Raw genomic sequence first — 24,679 nt, 5'->3', positions numbered from 1 at the left:
GCATTGACCACACGCGAGAAAGAGATAGCGCTATGGAGGGAAAAAGCACGGACGACGGCTGACAGCGATTGGCCGTCTGACGCACCAACCCAACTAACATCCCAATTGACATTTTCGAGCACGAATAATCGGGAATTCGAGCAAATTCCCTTAAACTGGAGCCTTAAACTTCCCTTAAACTGCACCAGTTTAAGGGAATTAAGAAAAAGGCCGTTAAAATCAACTGAGATGCGGCTTTTTCGTTGTTTTCTTCTAGATTCGCTCGAAAATGATGTTTCCTATCGTTATAATTGGCACCAGTTTAAGGGAATTTAGAAAAAGTCCTTTAAAATCAAATGTGATGCGGCTTTTTCGTTACTTTCTTCTAGATTCGCCCGGAAACGATATTCCTGAACTAGAAAGTGACATTTGCTCGAAATTGTTTTCCCATATCTGCTCGATTAGTACTCGATACGCTTGAAATTGTGGATTTGTGTGTCATCAAGTGTGTTGAAAGCGCCAAGATTTCGTGTGTTCGTAAATTAGACGTTCCTTTATCGATGGACCATGCCGACGAGCTCATTTTTCATTCATAGGTATGGTTTTTTGATGAAAAACAAAAGCTAATTTTGTGTGACGTTATTTTACAAAAAATGTATAATTATTAAGTAATTATTTATGTATAAAATGGGAACATGGCCAACTATGACGATAGGAAACATCATTTCCGAGGGAATCTAGAAGAAAGTAACGTAAAAGCCGCATCACATTTGATTTTAAAGGACTTTTTCTAAATTCCCTTAAACTGGTGCATTTTAAGGGAAGTTTAAGGCTCCAGTTTAAGGGAAATTGCTCGAATTTTCGATTATTCGTGCTCGAAGATGTCAATTGGGGAGCCTCTAATACGCCGAATCAGAGATACGCGGTTTTCTAAATTTGACAATTCTTTGAGCAAATTGTACTGTTTTAAAACATCAAGTGTCAAATTCCATCTAATTTCCTTTTTGATTGAATGTTAAAAACTATTTAAAAAGGTTTAAACAGTATAACCTCAATTGTGCGCTGTAAATAAACCTAATGCTGCTGGTGGATGTGTTGCTCCGTCGCAGCGCGCAACACCGATGCTTTACACCGATTCGAGTATAATTTTCCTTCGTCGACCGGAGAGCGCCTCCGACTATTAAGAAACGAGCGATCCTGAGGTTTGTGTTCGAATGCGCTTACTTTATTTAGGTTCTCATCTCTCATATGCTATTAAGTTGCTGACCGTATATAGGTCAGCTAACTATAACTATGACTATTTTGATAACAAGTTTTTAATTATACTTAATGCGACATGTACATATGGTTTATGAATTGCGAAAGGTTACTTCCTCGTTTGAACCATGTGAACGGTTGACTACCTGTTTATGTTTGTTGCGTTTCTGAAGCGCGCGCTATTGCTTGATATGTGTTATATGCGCGCTATGGCATGTTTTACTTGATATGTGTTTACCTGAACTTTGTTTTAACTTGAAGTGTTTTACTTCGCTACATTCGCATATATGCTTTTACTTTACAATGAGGTCGTACGCAACAAAACCAGTGATAGTTCGAAAATGCGACCTGGGCAGCTGTGGGCCGATCCCCACTCTTTGTGTCAGTTTCAATTGGTGTTGTCTTAATTTTTTGCGGTTTGTTTACATTTCGTTGCGGGATCTTTGCTCTGCACCCAAATAACCAAGAGCCTGAAATCGCCACCACACATGATTTTTAATGAATATTAAATTTTCTATCATTTCTCAGGATGTGCGTATTTAAATGCTACTCATGGATGCCTCAAGTGTACTTGCGAAGGGGAGTTTAGTCCCCTTTCAAATACAATGATTTTTAAAAGCATCAATGCCCCTCTTCGTACTGAAAAAGAATTTCGAGCCGAAGCATATCCAGATCATGTGAAAGTATTCTCTCCTCTTATAGAAATACCCGACATCGATATAATGAGAGATGTCATAGTTTCAGAATCCCTGCATTTGTTTTACTTAGGTATATTGAAAAGACTTTTATTTGGATGGAGAGATGGCAAGTTAGGGACATGTTACAAATGGTCTGGTATGCAATGCGATAGTGTATCAGAGCACCTAGTAGGTGTAGAATTGCCATCAGAAATACATAGAAGGTTTAGACGATTAGATTAATTAAAAAATTGGAAAGGTACTGAGCTAGCATCATTTTTACACTACGCTGAATTTGTGGTTTTGGAAAAGGTGTTTCCATCTGAAGGTTACAACATTTTCTACTACTTTTTTGTGCAGTCACGATCCTCTCATCTAATGAATAAAAAAAAAAATTCACGTTGCTGGTAAAATGTTGGGAACATTTTTCATCCAGTATGGACAAATATATGACGAACAATATCTTACTAGTAACGTACATAATTTGCTGCACGTTTTGGTTCCTTCACCCTCCGCTTTTTGATATGAAAACAAACTACAGTTTATAAGAAAATTCTCTTCGTGCAACCAATAGACCATTAGCTCAGGCCACCAATAGAATTATAGAACTTCAAACTAAGCTGATAATACAGTACCATCTAACCCATTCACTAAGAATAACAAAACAAACGATTTAGTTATAACTTCTGGATTCCTCTTGCAAAACAATAATCAAAATTGTTGGTTCTTAACTTTAGACAATCAAATGATTCGTTACCATTATTTTGTTATGTTATGTTAAAACAGAGATTATAATTGAAGTTTTGTTTTCACAGGCATTACAGACTATTTTCAGTATCCCATGAAATCTAATCATTTATACATTTTTCGGGGAAACCGGCGAGATTTAAGAAAAAAATCTTCTATGTTTAAGTTAAGTGATTTAAAATGCAAGCTAGCTGCTGTAACAACAAATGATGGCAATGAATATGTTTTTGTACCTTTACTACATACGTTACGATGAGTGTGAAGTGTCAATAAAAAACAATAACATGTGAATAACTACATTGATTTTTTTATAAATTCATATAATTTTTATTTTTTATTATTTTTAGTTCACAGTCACAGTTAATCTATGTTAAGTAAATAGATTCGTCACAATTATATTGTGAGTTACTAGAACAATGTTAAAAAATTAATTTATCACATTTCATCGTGTTTGAAAGTATGTTTAGTCCATTTTCTTAATCCTTTATTATTATTATTATTTCGTCACTTCAGTGCGTGCTTTAACGTATCCTTGAAAAAGTTTGCAACTGCATTAAAAGAAAGTAGTTCATCATTAATAGACCCTATTTCTTTAAAAAGGTTAACAACATTTTGATATGATAGAAACTGTATCTTGTTCCCAGTTCTTCCTACACCTGCTCAACTACATTTCGTTAAAAAGGTTTTGTCAAATAGAATGTCCTATAGAATGAAATAGAATCTACTATGGCTGATTTGGTCCGATATAAAAAAAAATCAAGCCAATCAAATATTGTTTGCATGTTGGTAAATGACTCTTTGTTCTTTGTTATCTTTGTTAAGTTTTTTGAGATCTTCCAACGTTTTTATAATTTTAATATTAGCATGCTTTTCTTTTAGATGTGGAGACACACGAGGACAGGTCTTATCAAGCAAACTATTCATTTGGGTGATAAGAGTTGCTTGCATCTTTTCGATTCATGAAAGCCTGTTATCTATTTCGTTTAGTTGCTGGGTATGGTTATAGTTCCCTTTTCGGCTTTGTGTTTGTCTACGAACATTGTTGTTTTCATTTATGGACAGATGATTGCTTTTTATTAAGTTATTTGGATCACAGGGGATATATGAATGGGGGTATAGTACATTAGCATCGTTCATATCTGCAAACTTTGGACAGCCATGGTTTGAGCATTCTGTTGCTACCGAGTCATTTATCGTATCACATTCATCATTTGCGTCATTTTCATGAAGCCATTCTTCTTTAGAGTATTTGGCGGATTGATTTTCTTTTATAGCCTCTTTAGTTTCGTTGCCATGGGTTGAATATAGTGATGCTACCGAGCCATTTATCGATTCAACTGCATCATGTTCATCGTTGTTATGAAGCCATTCTATAGAATATTCAGACCATCGATTTCCTTCAACAGCTTCTGTAGTTTCATTTTTAACATAATCTACACTCTTAAAAAAATTTGCCGAATCTCGGTTAATTTTTGCCGAGATCTGCACAACTGAGATCTCGGCAAAGATCTCGGTTAAATTTCTGTTGCCGACATCTCGGTTAATGTCATTTTGTTTTGACGTTTACGTTTAACCGAGATTTTCGGTTAGAGCAAATCGAGATTTCGGCTAAATATAAAAACATTTTATTTTTATTTTAGTTATTTTATTTGCATATCAAATGCGTTTTTTGATGTGATGGAAAGCGTTGGGACAGGCGCCGATTCAACCGCCGGATGGGGCACAGCGTTTGGATGTGGTACCGGTACAGAAAAATGAGCCGGACAAGGAGCGGGCACTGGTACAGGCACGGTTCCGTAAAGCGGGCAGAGTGAAACAAGTCTGAGTGAACCCTTTTTAGTTGTCATGTGATCGAGTGTTGATACTTACCTCGTGTAGGGGACCGGAAATGAATCCTGGAAGTCTGAACGGTCTGGCAAAGGTAGAACCAACCGGATTAGCTTCCACATGTGATCCTTGAATAGGGACTGCTCCGAGCGATGCTCTGAAGAGCACCGGTTGCGTGCGCTGATGGAGTTTCCTAGCCCCAACCCCGCTCCATACCTGTGCTCGATCGCACGCTACTGATTCTCGTTTTTTTCACGCTGAGAGACTCATTTTCACTTTTTTTACATTTTTTATTTTACATCACAACATCACTCCGAAAGGTTTTCGTTTCATTAGCACGAGATTAACAGAATGGCGAATGACAGATAGAATACCGAGCCTCGGTTAATCCAAGTAGTAAAGCTGAAATTTCGGTTATTTTGACGGATTATCTCGGTGACAGCAGTGTTAACGTATGTGCTCGGCATGTTGTGTTGCCGAGTTTCGGTTCAAATATTTATTTAACTGATATTTCAGTTTTAAATGGTACTGATTTACGGTTACTAGGTTTTTTCAACTGACATATCAGCAAGAATCGAAAGAGCCGACGGATTTCGGCAGTTTTTTTAACCGAGGTCGTGAAATATTTTTAAGTGTGTATAATTATTAAGATTTCAAAGTTAGCTCTTTTTATACCATCTAATGTGTGTGCGGATGTGATGCTAAAATCAGAGTTATTTTCGTCACTCATAGCAGTTACCAGTTGCTCCGCATCTTCTATCGTACCTATGTTCTTTTTTTCACGATGTACTTAATCTTCTTCCAGTTGGGGTTGCCTGTGCAATTCCCATCGCTAACCATTTGTTGAAGATTACGTTTGTTTTTGGCCAAAGATAATATGATTTGCCTCGGTTTGTTTCCTGTATCCAGCCCTCTGGGACTATATATAACTCGCCATTTCCTCTTGCATCAGTCGTCTGAACTATGGCGTGCGGCATTTTACTGAAAAAATATTTCAACGACGATGATTATTCGCCATCCATTATATACGTGTACTTGTGGCTCATACGCCGAAGCTATACCTGTTCTATATGTCCTCTAACAACTTGGATGGCTTTTCACATCGATATCTCAATGTTTTCAGATAGCCGAAATGACAAAGGCACTACAAGATGGATGCACACAAAGGCCTCGGATCAGGACTTCACTAGAATAGGTAAATATAATAAAATCTTAGATAAAATCACATCACACTAATACCATATCACAATAAAGCAATAAACGCAATATTAACCAATAGGAGGGGAGGTAAAGCGAGGGATACACGCAATAAAGGCAATATTAACCAATGTGTATCCCTCGCTCCCGACAATCTCAGTCTGTTTGCCGACGATGCAAAAAATTTCGCGTCTATACATAACACAGGTGATTGTATATTCCTGCAAGACTGCATCAAAATCATCTGTTCGTAGTGCAAGCACAATGGACTGACCATCTGCATTGAGAAATGCTTCTGTGTGTCTTTTAGTCGATGCAGGAACCCAGTTACTGGTACCTACTTCATGGACGCCACTGCAGTTAATCGACAAAATCATGCCAAAAACATAGGCGTTCTTCTTGATTAAAGTTTGTACTTTAAACAGCATATCGATGACTGTTACGTTCGCGATTATTAATTCCGTTACGCTCGTATCAAACTGTAAATTCGCGTGGTGCGCGATCACCGTTATCTAGAAACCGGGTACGCTGCGTGTAAAAGCGGAATAAATATGCGTCACAAACACTAACACATGGCACTCGCGCGGAAAGGATACACTAACACCTTAAAATTGTATGGGCTTCCGGGGGTATAAAAGGGGCCGAACATTGAATAAAGATATCATTCGGATTTTGCAACTCTAAGAAACTCTTCGACTTTTTTAATTTGCATATTCGGATCAGAAAGAAATCTCTCATCCCTCTTCACCCCCTTCTACGGCATAGGCTCTTCAAATTACTTGAGAGATCAACTAGCGGGAAGGTTAATCACTGGTGTCGAACGGTTGAGAAGATCGCTGTTACCCGAGCGGGTTTGATTTACAAGGCCGCATCCTTCGCGTGGCCCACAGATCCGTTCGCCGTAGTAACAATGACGTTGTAGCCAGAGGAAACAAACTACTTGGCGTGGTTATCCGGACAACTAATGAATCCCGCAACCCCATGTGCATCAAAGCTGTCTACAATAGTATCGTTCGTTCGGTTCTGGAATATTTGTGCGTAGTCTGGAGGCTAACTACTGCTTCTTCAATTGCTCGACTTGATGCTATTGAACGTAAGCTCACGCGATATGCCCTACGCCTACTTCCCTGGCAGGATCACAATAATCTTCCTCCGTATGCTGCGCGGTGCCGTCTTCTAGGCTTTGAACCTTTTTCGATTGGAAGAAGCAATGCACAGTGCTCTTTCATCGCTGGTTTGCTAAATGGCTCTATCGACTCATCGCCTTTGTTGTGTTAGTTTAACTATAACGGAACCATGGCAGTTAATAATACTCCAAGATGTTGTAAATATATAGTTACGTGCACCATAGTGACACGCAAGGCTCAACTCACCGCTGGAATTGACCATCGATTCACTGAACCAGCGGAGAACATCGGACGATCGCGAGCAAAAAGAAATACTGTTCTATCTGTAGCATCCATGCTATCGCGTACCCGCTTAACGCATGAATGCTAACAACCGGGTAAAACACTGCACATGCGTCCCGTGCTTTACTGCACACGCGGTTCCGTGTTTTACCATGGTGGTCGCACCACCCAAGCTAAAAATCAACAAGGAAGACCACCAAGTAGGTCCAAAGTAGGTCATAAATAAGGAAGAACAATTAGCATAAGAAACGCATTAGACCTTAAGCAAAACATTGTAAATTGTAAAAGCCCACCAGAAAGGCGACCCTCTTGACAAACATGCGTTTGTCAAAGCGCATCAAGTTGCGAAAGAGAAAGTTACGAGCGTGAACATCTGGTGGACAAATGTGCGCTAGCTTTCTTAAGATGGGAGTATAAATAAAGCTATCAGAACGGACAGAAAGTCAGTTCTGATCGGACACAGGATCGTACATCTTGTCCCTTCAACTCACTTATGAGCAGTATTGTCCCCCTATCCAAGGTAAGGCTTTACTGTCTCCAACAAACGCACCGTGTATCAGCTGGCCGGTCAGCAAAACCCCAATCCGAAAGGTTAACGTATGCTAGGTGGCATAACGTCGTTCCCACGGTTTAACATAACTGGAAGTCCGCTTTTTACCTGACGCATCACATTGATTTCAATTGTTACGCAAGGTCAAGTTCGATTAGTTTACCGCGCCAATCGCGAAGTGCTAACTCAGCGCTGCCACCAGGCCTATGACGCGAACCCGTACCGAACCAACAACAATTATTCCCATCACCACATATCGACTACGCACCTCCGACAAGCGCTACGATCGTTTGTCGTTGTAGGGAATGAGAATTTATAGAACTGTATGTTTGAAATTGTTTAATATAGGGCTGCAAATATACGACGCGCGTTTCCGCGGGCGCGTTCAAACGTGTATAACAGTTCCGCAGAGATATCCAGCATGAGCATCTATGCGTTTCCGAGGTAGCGCGTTCGAATGATATTTCATTTCTATGGCTGGATTGTTATACGCGTTTCCGCGAGCGCGGAAACGCGCGTCGTGTATTTGCAGCCCAGCGTTTTTAAAAAAGAGGTCAAAACAAATAGCAGGCACAGACAATGAGATAGTTGAAACGATTAAGTAAAACAATCTAGTAGACACAGGCACATGTACAAAGAAAAAATGACGATGAAAGTTAGATCAGTTTAGTAATGGATTTACGAGAGGAAAGTTGCTTATGTTGAATCTAGAAAAAATCATTGAAAAGTAATCAAAAGAAAAATTAAAAATAATGAAAAATCACGACAATGGCGCAAGTCGGTTCAGCGAACAGGAAAGCTTCCTGATAAATGGATTGATGAAATTGACAGAATGTAAAGAGGAATTCTTTGTAATGGTAAGTTTTGTGATATTTGGTATCGGTTTAATGGTGTATGGATCATACACAGCAAATTTTCAAAGTTTGCTGCAGTAATGTTTTTTTTACTGAAAGCTATTCAATAATAGATATTTTTGATAAATTTCACCATTAATGCCATGTTTTTAATGATTTTCAGTTCAATAATTTGCTGAATATATTGCAGTAAAGCAAGTTTTACTGAAATTCAGCTATTTTTTTTTATTTCTCGTATGAAATTCAGTAGAAATCTTCATATCACTGTGCTGTTCTTGCTGAAATTTCGTGGTAACCGTGAGTGCATACCAAATCATCAAACTTGTTTCGACAAAATACAGTTCACATCTGTATAAAAGTTTATGAAACAGAGATGAATATGAGCAGAACAGACTGCAACCTTGCGCATCAATAAAAACCCCGAATTAAATACTTTTTTTCGCCACTTTTTTATCGATTTCAATTACTGAACAATCAGTAATATCAGAAAAGCTTTGTAGTATGTTCGATTTTTGGGTACTATGGATACTGTTTCGAAGCGGACTTTCGACACTTGATCATCCAGGCGATCATAGAAATCTTTAGGAGGTCCGAACGAATCTTACCTGCCATGACCGGAGTTGGTTTTATTTATACATACTTAAAAGAAGTTAAGGGTTTCGCACCTTTGGTTCCGGGTTGTATGTTGGAAAGATATTGTTTTCATTATGTTAGTTACATTTATCTTATGTTGACAAGAACGATGATTCTTGAAACTGAGTTCCTGTTTTGGGTTTAATGCTTATACTGTTCCTGCTTTGGGTCATAATGCATAAACTGTTCCTGCTTACATTGTGCGTCAGCAGTCAAGCATTCAGCAATCAAGATTTCTGAACGGTTCAGTAAAAAATACTTAAACTGAAACGATTACTGAACTTTCAGCTGAAAAAAATCAGTAAAAAAAATACTGAACTGTGGTAAAAAAATAGTGTGTAGGGTACATTCAGAAATATTTCTCCACAAGCCCTCACTTGAATTGGCAACTTTTGTAAACTACTTTATTGTTTCAAATTACCGACCTTTAGATCATTTTTACAATTTTTCTTTTACTATTGCATGAAAAAAAATTAACACTAGGTTTACGGGAATCTCGCATGTATCTATCTCTACGAACGTCCGTCAATTTGACGGATGGATAAAAATACGTATTTTGATCGGTTAAAATCAGGACAAATTTTCTTTTATTATAATTATGTATCGTTAAACAAGTTTTGGTTTTCATAGAAATTTGTTTACACAATGTTTTTTTATTACAATAGTCGTTATTGGCTTACCGAACACATGAACAAAATTTTGGTTCGATCGATGTCGATGCCGTATTTAGACCAATGTCGGCAGGAATTTCGAAAACCAAAGGAATAAGTGGGTTAGCAATTCCGTTTCAGGCCACTTTAGATATATCATTTATCATTATTTTTTATGATAAAGGGTGGTTTAGAATTCCCTTTCACTTCGTCATTTCATTAAAAAAAGGATACAACTACACGAAATAAACTAAATTTAATCGATCCACTCGTCAATTTGACGGGTTCCGTAGAGGTAAGTATACCACACATGTATCTGAAAATCTATGAAACTTAAGAAAATAATACTTATGCTACAAAACTCATAGCATGTTAGGATGAATTTCTTCTTCTTCTTCTTCTTTGGCTCAACAACCGTTGTCGGTCAAGGCCTGCCTGTCCCACTACTGGTGGGCTTGGCTTTCAGTGACTTATTGATCCCCCCATAGTAGGATATTCAGTCCTACGTATGGCGGCACGGTCCATTTGGGGCTTGAACCCATGGCGGGCATGTTGTTAAGTCGTACGAGTTGACGACTGTGCTATGAGACCGGATGAATTTACGAAAAGTAAAAATAGAGATTAAACAAAAGGTATTTTTCGTATTCCTCTTCAAAGTTAAAATTCCGTCAAATTGACAAGTTTCGTAAACCTAGTGTTTAACGATATTTTCTTTGCTATTTTACAGTTTTCAGCTCGTATTTCATATTACGGACGATTTGATTTTAAATCTTGACAGTAACGAAACACAATTTTGTTTCGGCTGACCGAAATTTACAACTTCATAAACAATCTTCCTTCGAATTCCGGGCAAAATTCTTAAGTTGTTTCTCGTAAAAATGTGAAAATAACATGAAAACTATATTTTGCTTTTACGTTGGTGTTTACCTTTACAATGGATAATGATGTACCGTCTTGCTTCGAATTACGGCTTTTTAAGGCAATTTTTGGCATTTCATATGTTCTTACTAATTCAATTCTCTTCGGTCTAACCAATGTATAATTTATTTTACTGTAGCAAACAGGATTTTGCTAATTGTTTTCAGGATATTCTGAAGATGGCACAAAAACCTTAACAGCTGAAAAATTATCGAGACAAACGTACAAACAAACGGACAAACGGACAAACGTTCAGGCTTTACGGACAAGTAATGCCAGGTCAGACAAATTGATAGCGCATTTCTTTAAAAAAAGCTCCTAGAAAATCTTTCTACTCTTAAAATGCAATAGTGTTTAACCATTGTTCTCGTAAAATAAAAAATATTTTGTTTGGGAAATATTTGTTTCTATTTTCAAATTTATCCTCAAATTTGACCATATTCATTGGTCGCCAATCCATGCTATGGTGATCAAATTTGGAAGAGTTCAACAATATGAAATGTCATGCTAAAATATGGTCAGTTATGTTTTAATGAATAGCATCTTCCTATCTTTCAAAATCGCGCAAATATTTTCACGGGCCTGACTGCCGGACTTTGCCGACAGCTACCGACCGCTTTATTAGTTAAATTTTTACGCGATCATTCATATCGATATTTCCTTTCCGTCGACCCTTCCAAATGACCCAAGCCCTTAAACAGCTTGCCCTTCCACCATCACTTCGTCTAGTCCACAATTTTAACTAGGGTCCCAAAAGTTAGCCGGGGCACTAGTTCTTAGTTTTTGCGTGATAACACAGACACAGGCCAAATTAAAGAGAGCCCACATCGACATCGGAATCGATTCTTGAATGAAACCTCAACAGATAAAAAGAGCGTGCTTGGTGTCAGGCAGTTTTTCTTGCTAATTTCTCCGGCTACGATCCGTTGTGTTGAGATTGGTTTCGGAGCATTTTAATGTCGTATGTGCAAGTAGTTTGCGTGAGGCATCTGTTTTTGTCGCTTTACCGGATTTTCGCTTTACCCAACTCGTGTGTAGCGTTCAATGCATTCGATTTTCACTGGAAATGTCCGCGTAGTTTCGGTGCTCGCGCACCAGCCATCCGAGTTTTGAGCTGTGCGCATGAATCGCAGCGTTCTGCGCTTCCGACTAAGATAAAAACATTGCAAATGTTAAAACGGCAAATTTGTTCTGCTTCTGATAGTACAATGCTTCTGATAAATAAAATAAATATGCTTCTAATAGTTCTGATAGTTATAGTAAATCTGATAGTAAACATAGCCGCCGGGGGGAAATGTGTATATTGGGTTGACGACACCAAATGGAAGAGACCCCTCAATCGACGGGATCATCAACGGGGCCCCCAAATGGCCGAGGCAATAGAGATTGTTCTTTGTAAGGCCGCGGGGCCACGGGGCTTTCTCAAGCTGAGAAAACATTCTCAAGCACTCATTTAAGTTTCTCTAGCACTCAAATCTTGTTCTCAGACGCGAGCCCGTGGCCGTCGTCAATTTTTCTCACTTTGAGAAACTGATAAAGTCACTCATGCTTTATTAGGAGCTTTAAATAGAAAATATATTTTTGATCGCATTTTTTTATTTTTTTTTCAATTATAAACATTGAATACATTTTCCAAAGTGATTACCGATTCTCAAAGATTCTCAAAACCGATTTTGTTCCGATTCGACAAACGCTGAGAACGATGATTTCTCAAAAGCACTCATGAGTGCTTGAGAAAATGAGCGCTGAGAATCCCCATGGCCCCGCGGCCTAATATGGCTGTTTAAGGCTGTATGTAGATGCAGCTGCAACGGTTGTTGGTTTTGTTGCATTCGAAAAAAATTGGAATAATCGATAAAAAAAAACCATATATAAATGAACATGGCTCATAGGTCCCTTGCGCATTTCCATACCACCACCCCCCCCCCCCTCCCTTCTATCTTAAACCTTTCCCCTTTCTCTTCAGTCTACAAACTTGTTGTGGTCGATTGCGTGCGAACAGACGACGTCCACGGGCCTGCCCACGCTCGAATGCAGAGCCGATGGCATACGATTCTATCTTCACCATTAACATGAGAGAGACAGAGCTTATACCACCCGAAAGGTGTGCATGCTTCACTCATCAGGATCTAAAGGCAAGGACAAGGCAAAAGAGACACAGAAAAAAATCCTCACGGCTACACATGTCCTCTAGACGCGTTGTCTATGCGTCTCGCTCGGTATAACAGCGGCATATGGCAGGTAAGCAGTACAAATGCTGCTACCTGATACGCACACATGTTTATCGAACACTACTATTCGGTTCGACTCGGTAAACTTCACGAGGATGTCGGAACAAAAGGGCGCAGACTTTTTCATGATTTTGTATGACTTCGGCTGTTTTGGACTACGCGTGTAGGCGCTCGCATTAGGTCCAAGAATGAAAATTTTAGTTTTTGCTTTAATAAGCACACACATTCAACTATCCCAGGCCAGGAATGTGAATACCATTTTTCGTGTGAAACAGCTGTCTGCTTTCGGCACACATCTGCCAAACAAGTATATGGGCCCCCAGACAAGCACAGGCACGTTTCATCCAAGCCAAATTGAAGAGCGCACACATCGATATCGATGGAATCGTTTCTCAAATGAAACCTCTATCCGCTGGAGCACCGTTGCTTGCTAGTCAATTTTTCCTACTAATTTTAACGGCAACGAGCCAGTGTATTGATATTGTGTTACGGGGTCTTTACATTTTTGTCTGTGTATGATGTGTGCTTGAGGCTGTTGTAACGGGTTTTCGGTGGTGGTTAGCAGCATTCTGTGCATTCGATTTTAGCAGCAAGTGTCTCTACGTGGTTTGGGTGTCTCGTGCACCGGCATCCACACCAGCAAAAAATGACGGTTTCTCGCTCTGTCCAATACTTTGCGCCAACGATGATGAGGTATTGATTTGAGCTGTGCGCGCGTGTCGCAGCGTTCTTTGCTTGCGACTTTGGTAAAAGTATTGGCAGATTTCTTAGAATGTGAATGTGTTGAATGAATTTAATGTGCTGCTTTGAGTAGTATGGGGCCCCCGGCTTTCTGCAGCTGTGGGCCCTCGACAAAATACATTGAGTGAAGCGATGGGAAAATTGATGGGGGTGGGGGTGGGCTAAAATTGAGACGAAGTCGAACATCCACAATGACGGGGCCCCCTAGATCGCCGGGGCCCCTGGCGGCCGCCCAGTCCGCCCACCGTTTAATGCGCCACTGACGCGGACGGAGGTCTTCTAAGCCTAGAAGATCGGCGTGGCGGTTGTATCGGCTGTCTGATGCTGGTCTCGGATGCAGCTGATAGAGGCTGTACGATCTGCTGCGTTGGGAACCTATCGGAAGAAAAATGTTGTGATGTGCTGGACGGATCGTTGTTCCGTTGAACGGGTATCGGTGCCTTTGGTGTCGGGGCCTTACAGGTATTTGATTGGCATGTCGACGATGAGTGCGATGTCCATCGGTGATAATCTCGTACATTAGGCTCCCGATCCGTTTAGATACCGTTCCGGTAATCCACTGCCTAGCATTGCGCGAATAATGTTTCATGTAGACAGCATCTCCAGGTTGAAACTGTCCAGCTGCTGGCGGTTGCTGATCATCACGTTGGTCGACTTCGGTATGTGTTGTTGTTGGGCGTATCAGATCTAAGGGAATTCTAATGTTTCGATTAAATAAAACTTCAGCTGGCGTGTGTTGATTCAGTGCAGGGTGCGGAGTTGAGCGATGAGTTTGAAGGAAGGTGTCGAGAGCCGTTTCAGTGGATATTTCTTCTGATTGGATTTTCTTCAGGGCTCGTTTCATAGTATTCACAAAGCGCTCTGATTGCCCATTAGACTGTGGATGAAACGGCGGTGTTTTAATATGCTCAATGCCACTTTGCTTGCAGTAATTTTTAAACGCGTCGCTAGTAAATTGGGATTCCCTATCGCTGACTAGTTTTTCAGGCATGTCAAAACGTGCAAAGATGCTTCGCAGAACCGATATACAGGCGTCCCCCGAGTTACGACCCCCTCGAGTTACGACGATTCGCAGATACGACGATTTTTATTTTGACAGTTAAAAGTTGTCATTGACAAGAAATTGATGTATTTTTTTGAATTTTTGGGCTGATAACCGTTATACACACTTTTCCAAAGATTCCACAACTCCCCTATCTTGTATATTGTAAATATTGTGTACGGCTTTTAAAATATAATTATTACATTATCGAACATTATTTTAAATAAAATACACGATTTCATAAATTCAAACTCTTAAAATTCGGTTATAAACTTTGTATTCATAGATATTCGACATACGACTTTTTCGATTTACGTCTTGCTTTGTGACATTTTTTCGGTCCCAAATACAGTTGTATCTCGGGGGACACCTGTAGTAGCTGTAGTGGTTGTGGTGACTGTCTTCGTAACTTCAGGCCACTTTGAGAATGCGTCAACCACGATACTATTTACTATTTGTTTCAGCCTGTTCAAAACAGCGGGTATAGGGAATGTTAACTGTAATACTATTCAGGATTGCTTCCATGTGGTAGGAGAGTCTCTTCTCATCGTGATCAATCAGTCGCTGGAGGAGGATATTTTTCCGGAGACTTAGAAGGAATTATTGATAATACCTATTCCTAAAGTGAGCGGAGCTGCCAGTGCGAAAGAGTTTCGTCCCATCAATATGTTGCATGTACTCGAAAAGTGCTGGAATTGGTGGTTAAGGAGCAATTGGTCCAGTTTCTAGCTCGAAATGGCCTGTTGATTAGTGAACAATCAGGATACAGTCTGTTCCCGTGTTACGCGGTTTCTGCGTTCCCGGCGAATCCGCGTAACTCGAATATCCGCGTATGTCGAATTTATCATTTTTTGAATAAAAATACTATTCAATACTCAGAGTTTTTGATTAAATTTAGTACTTTTATACACTTTATCATTTATTTGATATCGTGTGATCGGTCGATTTGTGTGAAAAATTCTAATATTTCTGGCTTTTAAGCGGTTTCAATTTGTAAGCAAAAATGAAATTTTTACGCAACTTGAAGCAAATTGTACTGTTTTGACATAAGGTCTGTCAAATTTAGAAAACCGCGTATCTCCGAATCCGCGTAAGTCGAGAACCGCGTAACTCGGGAACAGAATGTATCGGCAAGGACACTCTTGTGAAACTGCTTTCGAATCGTGGTATCGATTTTCGAAATCGATAGTTGCCGTTTTCTTGGATCTAAAACGAACATTTGAGACTATATCAAGACCGTTATTGCTGCAGACTTTAAGGCGTTTTGGTATTGTGGGGAAAGAGCTCAATTGGTTCGAAAACTATTTAAAAGACAGAAAAGAACAGAGCCTATAGAAAATACCCTTGGAGTTCCGCAAGGAAGTGTTCTTGAACCAATTTTGTTTATAATGTATATCAATGTCATGAAACAGGTTTTGAAGTCTTGTGAGATCAATCTTTTTGCCGATGATACTGTTTTGTTTATCCCGCACAAAGACATCAAGCAAGCAGAGTCTCTGATTAATTTCGATTTAAACACTCTGGATGGTTGGCTTAGGTGCAAAAAGCTAGCATTAAACGTTAAGAAGACTAGTTACATGGTAATGACTGCTGGTGTATTAGACAGTCCCCCATCCATCGTGATAAATACGGAACCAATCGAAAGATTCCATCAGGTTAAATATCTGGGGGTTATTTTAGACGACAGATTGAAGTTCAACACTCACATAGACTGGGTCATCGCTAAAGTGGCATCAAAGTAAGGGGGTTGTTAGTAGGCTGGCAAAAGATCTCGATTTTTTTGGGATAGTTAACCTCTACAAGTCACTGATTTCACCACATTTTGATTTTTGCTCGTCGATTCTGTTTCTTGGCAATAAAGGACAAATTAAAAGGCTTCAGAGATTGCAAAATCGTATTATGCGGTTAGCTTTAGGGTGTGGCCGATGTACGTCGTCTTTTGTTATGCTAGATATTCTTCAGTGGATGTCTGTAGAGCAGAGGATTGTGTATTAAACCATGACCTTTATATTTAAACTTTTGGGGGGCCTTTTGCCAGGGTATTTAGGGGAACGCATTGTTCGAGGATCTGATGTTCATCGGCACTGTACACGCAGAGCAAATGAGCCGAGGGTTTCCAACTTAAATTCACATGGTGCCAGAAACTCTTTGGTTTTCAAGGGGATCCAATTATACAACCCGGAGAAATCAAGAATGCGAGTAACTTCCCAGACTTCAAACGTAGGTGTGCGGCATATGTTAAACAAACTGTGTAATGTCATATTTGTGTAGAAGTCCTATGTCACTATGTTATGTACAACTGCACTTGTCATCATGAGCTTGATGATGATGATAAGATTTTTCTTGATATATGAAAACAAATTAGAAAAAATACATAAGAAAGAGACAACATAAGTTTGAGACACGCGCGCGTATAAGTGGACCATCGGATTTAGTTTAGGAGAGTTTGCTGTCTGCATGCCTGGGAGGTCACAGCGTGATTCACTCATTGATGATTGTAAGTGGCCAATTCCAGATACATTAGGTTCTCCATCGTTGGCACCAGCGGAACTGACCATATGCATGTTGCAGTGTGTCCTGATAATTTCCAATACATTAGGTTCTGCTGCTTCGGAAGGTAGTGCCCTGGAGCCGGTGTTGGCACCGGTGGAACTGGCCATATGCATGTCGCAGTTATGTCCTGATGTGTTCGATAGAGTTGACCCGTTTTTTCTAGATGAAACTACGTCGGTGTGTGTATGACTTAGTGGATTCTTTCGAATGACGTCCGATGCCACCACTTGCTCAAAAATTTTTTATTTTATTCAAAAACTACCTTAGAGTAATATTATCGTACAGATACTTCCGTCCTTCTGTCATCATAATCTGTGTTGGGGTAAGAGGTGTTACTTATCATCATAAAAAATAAGCTCCGTCTACTGGTCCTGCATTCTATATGCACTATTTCCCATGGTTTGGTGGTCTTTGGCCAAAACTTTGGTTCTAGTAGAGGCGGTGATTTTGCGACTGCCATGCATGATAAACAGCTGGAAACGCAGTCGGCTACATCCTCATCAATATATGGCCAGTATAAATAGCTGCGAGCGACGGACTTCATGCGTTGAATCCCTGGGTGGTCTCTATGGAGATAATGCTAACACCGCATGCGTAGTTTTCTGGGGATTCTACTCTCTCTCTCTCTCTAAAAAGATCACAATCACCTACGGTCGACAGGTCATCCTTTCTATTATAGAAGCGTGCTAACTCCATTCCATATGACGAGTCAGACGGCCAGCCTTCTTTGATGTATTTGTGCACCTTCCATAGTAGGGAATCTGTGCGTGTCCCTTCCTCTATGTCTCTGCAATTGAGAGGGAATGTATTAATCATGTTGAGAACTACGGATCTTACATCCTCTTCTAGCTGGAGGCTGGCGATGACGTATTCTGTCTCCGGTTTATCGTGATTTCTTACAGGGTTTCACACTTTATCTCAAGACCGCGGGACCCCTTCTCGAATCTGTCTTAGCCAAAGCCAAGATTGTGGTATGATGCTTGAAATTGTTGATGATACCTGAAAACGTTGATGATACCTGAATTCATCGGATGCAATGCTGAATCTGCGGCACATCTCTCGAAACACACTGGTCCGCGCCGACATGCGGTCGAATATTTTTTTACACGGATAACCTTTGTGTACATCAGTCTATTAGAAACACTCAATTATCATTTTCGTTTTTTTACCAAAAAAAAGACAATTTAATAAAATGAGTGAATGCTTGTTTGTTTAATTAAAATATTTACAAGTGTTAAGAAAGTAGTTTGAACTGTTTAAATAATCTTTTCTGGTAAAAACACGAAAAAATAATTCACTGTTTTCAGTACACTGATGTACACAAAGGTTATCCGTGTAAAAAAATATTCGACCGCATGTCCTCGGCACGGACCAGTGTGTTTCGAGAAATGTGCCGCAGATTCAGCATTGCATCCGATGAATTCAGGTATCATTAACGTTTTCAAGCATCATACCGTAGTTTTGGCTTTGGCTAAGACAGATTCGGGAAGGGGTCCCGCGGTCTTGAGATAAAGTGTGAAACCCTTTAAAATAACAAGTGCGGTGGCCGCGCACCAGCCGCACCGAGCGCCCCTGCCGAGAGCTCCTGCTCGATCGGCTCGCAAACACACTCTAATCGTGCGGCGCTCGGCACACACTAAGCCTTGCGCTGCTTAGGGCGGTGGCAACGCTTTTTCGCATGCGATTTTATCGAACGGCCTGTCAAATTTTTGTATGGGATTTGACAGATAACGTCGGACGACGAAATCGCACGTCCGACGTTATCTGTCAAATCCCATATAAATCGCGTCCGATAAAATCGCAACCGATGAGCGTTGCCACCGCCCTTAGTGTGTGCGACAGTGTGCGTGACACACTGTCGTCCCCCTGGACGTTGACCGGTGGCAGCGCAACTGCCACGGCAAGTCCAGGTGTCGGCACGGCTGCCCACAACACAAATCAAATGCAATGCCATCGTTGTGGGTATATGGGACATCTCGCCAAAGACGAGAAATGCCCTGCCAAACGAAAAACGTGTAGTAAATGCAGCGGCATGAACCATTTCGCTAAGAGGTGTCGCACTAAAAACCCAGAACAAAGGACTTTCGAGGGTACCAAGAAATATCGACGAGAGCCAACAGAAGCTGGAAATAGAGAGTACAAACATGACACAGTAAAACATATTGATAACAATACTACGGAATACGTCTTCCATCTCACGCCATATGATAACAGCAGTGAAATGTGTTGTAAAATAGGTAGTATCCCTATAAACGCTATGATCGATTCGGGATCAAAATACAACTTAATCAGCCAAACTTTCTGGGAGCAACTAATGTCCCAACATGTTGTTGCATCAAATCAACACCGTGATGCCACAATTACACTCAAAGCATTTGGCGGACAGGTACTGCCGCTCGTAGGTGTGTTTACTGCTACACTCACTTTAGGCTCAGCAGAAACTACTGCCGATTTCTATGTCGTGAAGGGTGATGGCAAAACTTTAATTGGGCGTGATACGGCTACTCTCATGGGAGCGTTGAAAATTACCGTTCCTGTAGATACGGTTGACAACGAAAACCATAAACTGTCGACCTTGAAGAATGTTGTGGTGGATATACCCATAAAATCAGGTTCAGTAGCTGTCGCTCAGCCATACCGTCGAATGACGGTTGCCCTGGAAAAACTTGTCGATAAAAAGCTGGATGAACTACTGATTCAGGGAGTTATCGAGCAAGTAAATGAGCCATCTAAGTGGGTATCACCTGTAGTAGTTGTCCCTAAAGGAAACAACGATGTTCGCATATGTGTAGATATGCGGCGCGCTAACGAGGCAGTTGAGAGAGAAAATCATGCACTACCTACTTTTGAGGACTTCTTACCACATATGGCTAAGGCAAAAGTATTTTCCCGTTTGGACATTAAAAATGCTTTCCACCAGTTGATTAATGATTGATTGCGATTTAAATACTTTTCGTTAGCCTAATCTATTTGAATTACGTTGCTTATAACTCAATCGAAATATATTATATCAGAAACTAATCCTAATGAGTTTCATTTTAGGTAGAAATTTCAAAACAATCTCGGGGGATTACTACGTTCATCACACGTAGAGGGTTGTTCCGTTACACCAGACTTATGTTTGGGATAAACTGTGCACCAGAGCTGTTCCAGAAAACTATGGAACAAATTCTTACAGGCTGTGAAGGATGCTTGAATTACATCGATGACATTATTGTATACGGATCGCATAGAGATGAACATGACAAAAGACTGACAAAGGTTCTCCAAAGGCTCAAAGAGTGGAATGTGATGCTCAATGCAAATAAATGCGTTTACTGGGTATCAGAGATGAGAATTTTAGGGCATGTTATATCTGCAGAAGGAGTAAAACCAGACAAAGATAAACTAAATGCGATACGAAACTTCAGGGCACCAAAATCAGCAGAAGAAGTTCGAAGTTTTTTAGGTTTAGTAAATTATGTAGGAAAATTTATCCCTGATATGGCCCAGATATGGCCTGACCATTACAAATCCATTACGACAGCTAACAGTTGAAAAGGAAAAATTTGTGTGGAAATCAGAGCATCATTCAGCGTTCGAGAAAGTCAAATCGTTTATGATAAGCCCATCAACACTAGGTTTTTTTGATATTGGAGATAGAACACAGTTAATTGCTGACGCAAGTCCTGTTAGGTTAAGAGCGGTATTATTACAGATAAATTCAAAGGAAATACGAGAGTAATTGCATACGCAAGCAAAAGTCTATCTAATACAGAAAAACGCCATGCACAAATTGAAAAAGAGGCCCTAGCGCTTGTTTGGGCAGTAGAACGCTTCCATTTTTATCTATATGGTCGTCAATTTAAACTTATAACAGATCATAAACCATTAGAAAAAATATTTAGTACAAAATCGAAACCATGTGCCAGGATCGAGAGATGGGTAATACGGCTGCAATCTTACAAAGCATCTGTTATTTATAGACCAGGGAAATCCAATATTGCTGATCCACTTTCATGCCTCGCGATCACGGAGACCGTAGAAGGTAAACCATTTGATGAGTTTTCTGAACAGTATGTGGCATGGATTATTTCCAATGCATCACCAGTAGCGCTAAAGCTTACAGAGATAGAAAAAGCTTCAGGAGCCGATGGAACTATTCAAGCGGCTCGTCAGGGAATCGAAAAGAATGAATGGACCGAAGATACTTCGACATTCAAAATATTTTCTACTGAACTATGCTTTGGTAACAACATACTGTTGCGAGGAAACAGAATAGTTATGCCTGCTTCATTAAGAGAAAGGACCTTACATCTAGCCCATGAAGGTCACCCAGGTATGAGCATTATGAAACAGCGATTAAGGGCCAAAGTATGGTGGCCAAAACTTGACTTACAGGTAGAACAATACGTCAGGAATTGCCGGGGATGTATGCTGGTCTCTGCAGCGCCCGCTCCAGAACCAATGAAGCGAAGAGAATTGCCATCAGCACCATGGCAACACGTAGCCATTGATTTTCTAGGACCTCTCCCATCAGGCCATTCGTTGTTAGTAGTAGTCGATTATTTCAGTCGCTATATAGAAGTAGAAATTATGAAAAAGACGGATTCTATACAGACTATAGGACGGTTAAACTCAATTTTTGCACGATTCGGACTACCTCTATCTATTACTCCAGATAATGGGCCGCAGTTCTCAAGCGAAGAGTTCATACAGTTTTGCACCACCAATAACATTATATTGATCAGTACCACCCCCTACTGGCCGCAACAAAATGGTGAAGTCGAAAGACAAAACCGATCCCTTCTTAACCCAAGAAACATTTCCCATACCTTTTACACTTAAACATGTCTTAAAGCATTCTTTACTATGAGTATACTAAGCCACATAGTTTTAACATGTCTTTTGAAGATGCTTAACAGTCTTTAAAGTTGTTAAACTTTTAAAACGTTCTGAAGTCGCTTAAAAGACTGTCTGTTAAAACTAAAATTGATGTTTTGATGGCTGGCTTTAATCAACCTGTAAACGCATTCTTAAGCACGTTTAAAGACTTGTTACTTGAGACTATGACACTTATAAGATTGTCTGTTGAAACTAAAATTGGAGTTTTGATGGCTGGTTTTAATCAACCTGTAAATGTATTCTTAAGCACGTTTCAAAACTTGTTATTTGAGACTAAGGCACCAGGATCAATTGATCTTATTAAATGCATATTAAGTCTTGGCTGAAGGGAACATGGAACAGGCTATACCGGTTTTACTTGAAATACGCTATTAACGAAAAATGTTGATAAGCTGAGTATTTCTAACTTCTTCGTAAATTGTATTCTGGGATTTTCAGCCAAACAATATTTAAATTTATTTTCCTTTTGCTTGTAGCGGGTGGTTGTATCCCCTGCAAAGATTATTCGATGTATTTCTAATTTTATTAATAAATAAAAATGGATAAAACTGTACGAGGAGATTCTTAAAACTTATTAGTCTGCACAAGCGGTTCCTATAGCTATGTACTGTTTAAAAAGATCTTAGCCACACATATTGCACTACAAATCAACTGAACTTGTGATCCGGAAAGTCCTTTTGATCTTAAGCCAATGGAATCCATTTTTATTAATATGATTGTTCATTTGTGTGTGCAATATGTGTCAGCCATGTTGATATTTTGATGAACAAATTCTTAGTTTACATGACAAATAGAAAAAAATGACAATTTCCAAAACAACCTTCACCTCATATTTATTACGACACTCCTTTTGGTGTAAATTGAGGTCGTTTAAAATGAATCTGTATTTTTTAATAATCTATTTTCAAACTAAAAAGCTGCATATTACTGAGGCGCTTTGATATTTTTCAAATTATTATAATGTATTTTAACAGTGAAATTTTCTTGGCATGTATTTCTGCTCGTACGCGAGCGAGATCATCAGAAAAAATATCAATACAACATAAAAATACGCAAATAACTCTCAACCATTATTATGACTTCATATCCAATGCTTCATTGCCATCTCAAGAACATATCCATAGCAATATGTTGTTATTTTACTAGTTTATTTGCTCCTCACGTTTTAATGGTCTAGAAATGGTTTTAACTAGTAGTCTTAACAGAGTTCTGTAGATGGGCCCTTTCAGTCTTAAGTTAGTTTTATTTTAGTCTTATGAGGTCATACACGACTTTCAAATGAAAAACGAAGGCTTAATGAAATTTCCGTAGCAACATCGTCAAAACTATGATAAGATTTAAAATGTTCCTTGGGAAACGACTTGTCATCAGTCAATCAATGAATGCAAATTGGATCGAAGAGCTTAACAAATACCTATTAATGTATCGATCTTCTCCTCATTCAGTCACTAAGAAAACACCGTCAGAGATGCTTTTTAATTATAACATAAGAGATAAATTACCATCTATATTTAATCCAATAGTTGAACATGAAGAAGTGGCAGACAGAGATAAGGAAGCTAAACACAAAGGTAAAATGTATTCAGATAAACGAAGAAACGCAAAAGTTAGCTCAATATGCTCGGGTGACGAAGTTCTGGTCAAACGAATGTGTAAAACCAACAAACTATCATCTAACTTTGGGATAAAAGTTTTTAAGATGGTTGAAAGGAAAGGAGGAGATGTATTAATAGCATCAAAAGAATCCGGTTTGAAATACCGGAGGCACGTATCTCATTTGCTTAAATTTTCTACAGAAGAAGGTAACCCCCTTGCACCAGAATCAGTAGACAACGGAATGGTAGATCCAACCCAAATAACCAAATTGTCCTTGTGGGTGTGGGGTGCCCAAATAACCAAATTGTGGGTGAAAACCCACTGTAAAACCACTTCAAACCCACGTGGGTTTGTGGTGGTCGATTCAGTCGTTAACCCACCAAATTTTAGAACAATCGGAGCTGCCAGTTCCGATCGGATGTATTTATCTTGCCCACCCTTAACCCACCTTTTCCAAAAATGCTTCAAGGGTTGGCTAAGGTCAATATGCTGAACAGGATTTTAACTCTTCGATTGATTACATTCATTCACTTACATCACTGCACTTAAACTTCCGCAATATTATTAGTCTATAAACTATGGACTGACCAACGAAATGGAAGAGTTCGATCGCAAGTAAACAAACACACATATACACATATTACACATGAATGTTTTACAACAAACCAACTTAAACATGTTGGAAGTCATGCCGAAGAACCCTGTTCCTATAAACCCTGTTCCTCTGAACGGTGTTTCCACGCCATAATATGGCTAAGACATTGAACTGTGTTTTAGCTGTCATCGAGCCGCGCTGACAGCTTCCGTGTGTGGATAAAACAGATGTGAATAAAACGTGGATTTGCGCAGCAGAACAAATTGGTTTGTCCTCTTTTGTTTTACTCAGCGAATGATTAACATTGACTGCGTTCAACAGGTTATGGGCCCAGCAAGT

Source organism: Anopheles gambiae, chromosome 3 (assembly GCF_943734735.2).
Source record: "Anopheles gambiae chromosome 3, idAnoGambNW_F1_1, whole genome shotgun sequence".
Lineage (NCBI taxonomy): Eukaryota > Metazoa > Arthropoda > Insecta > Diptera > Culicidae > Anopheles > Anopheles gambiae.
Note: the sequence above shows the minus strand (reverse complement) of the source record.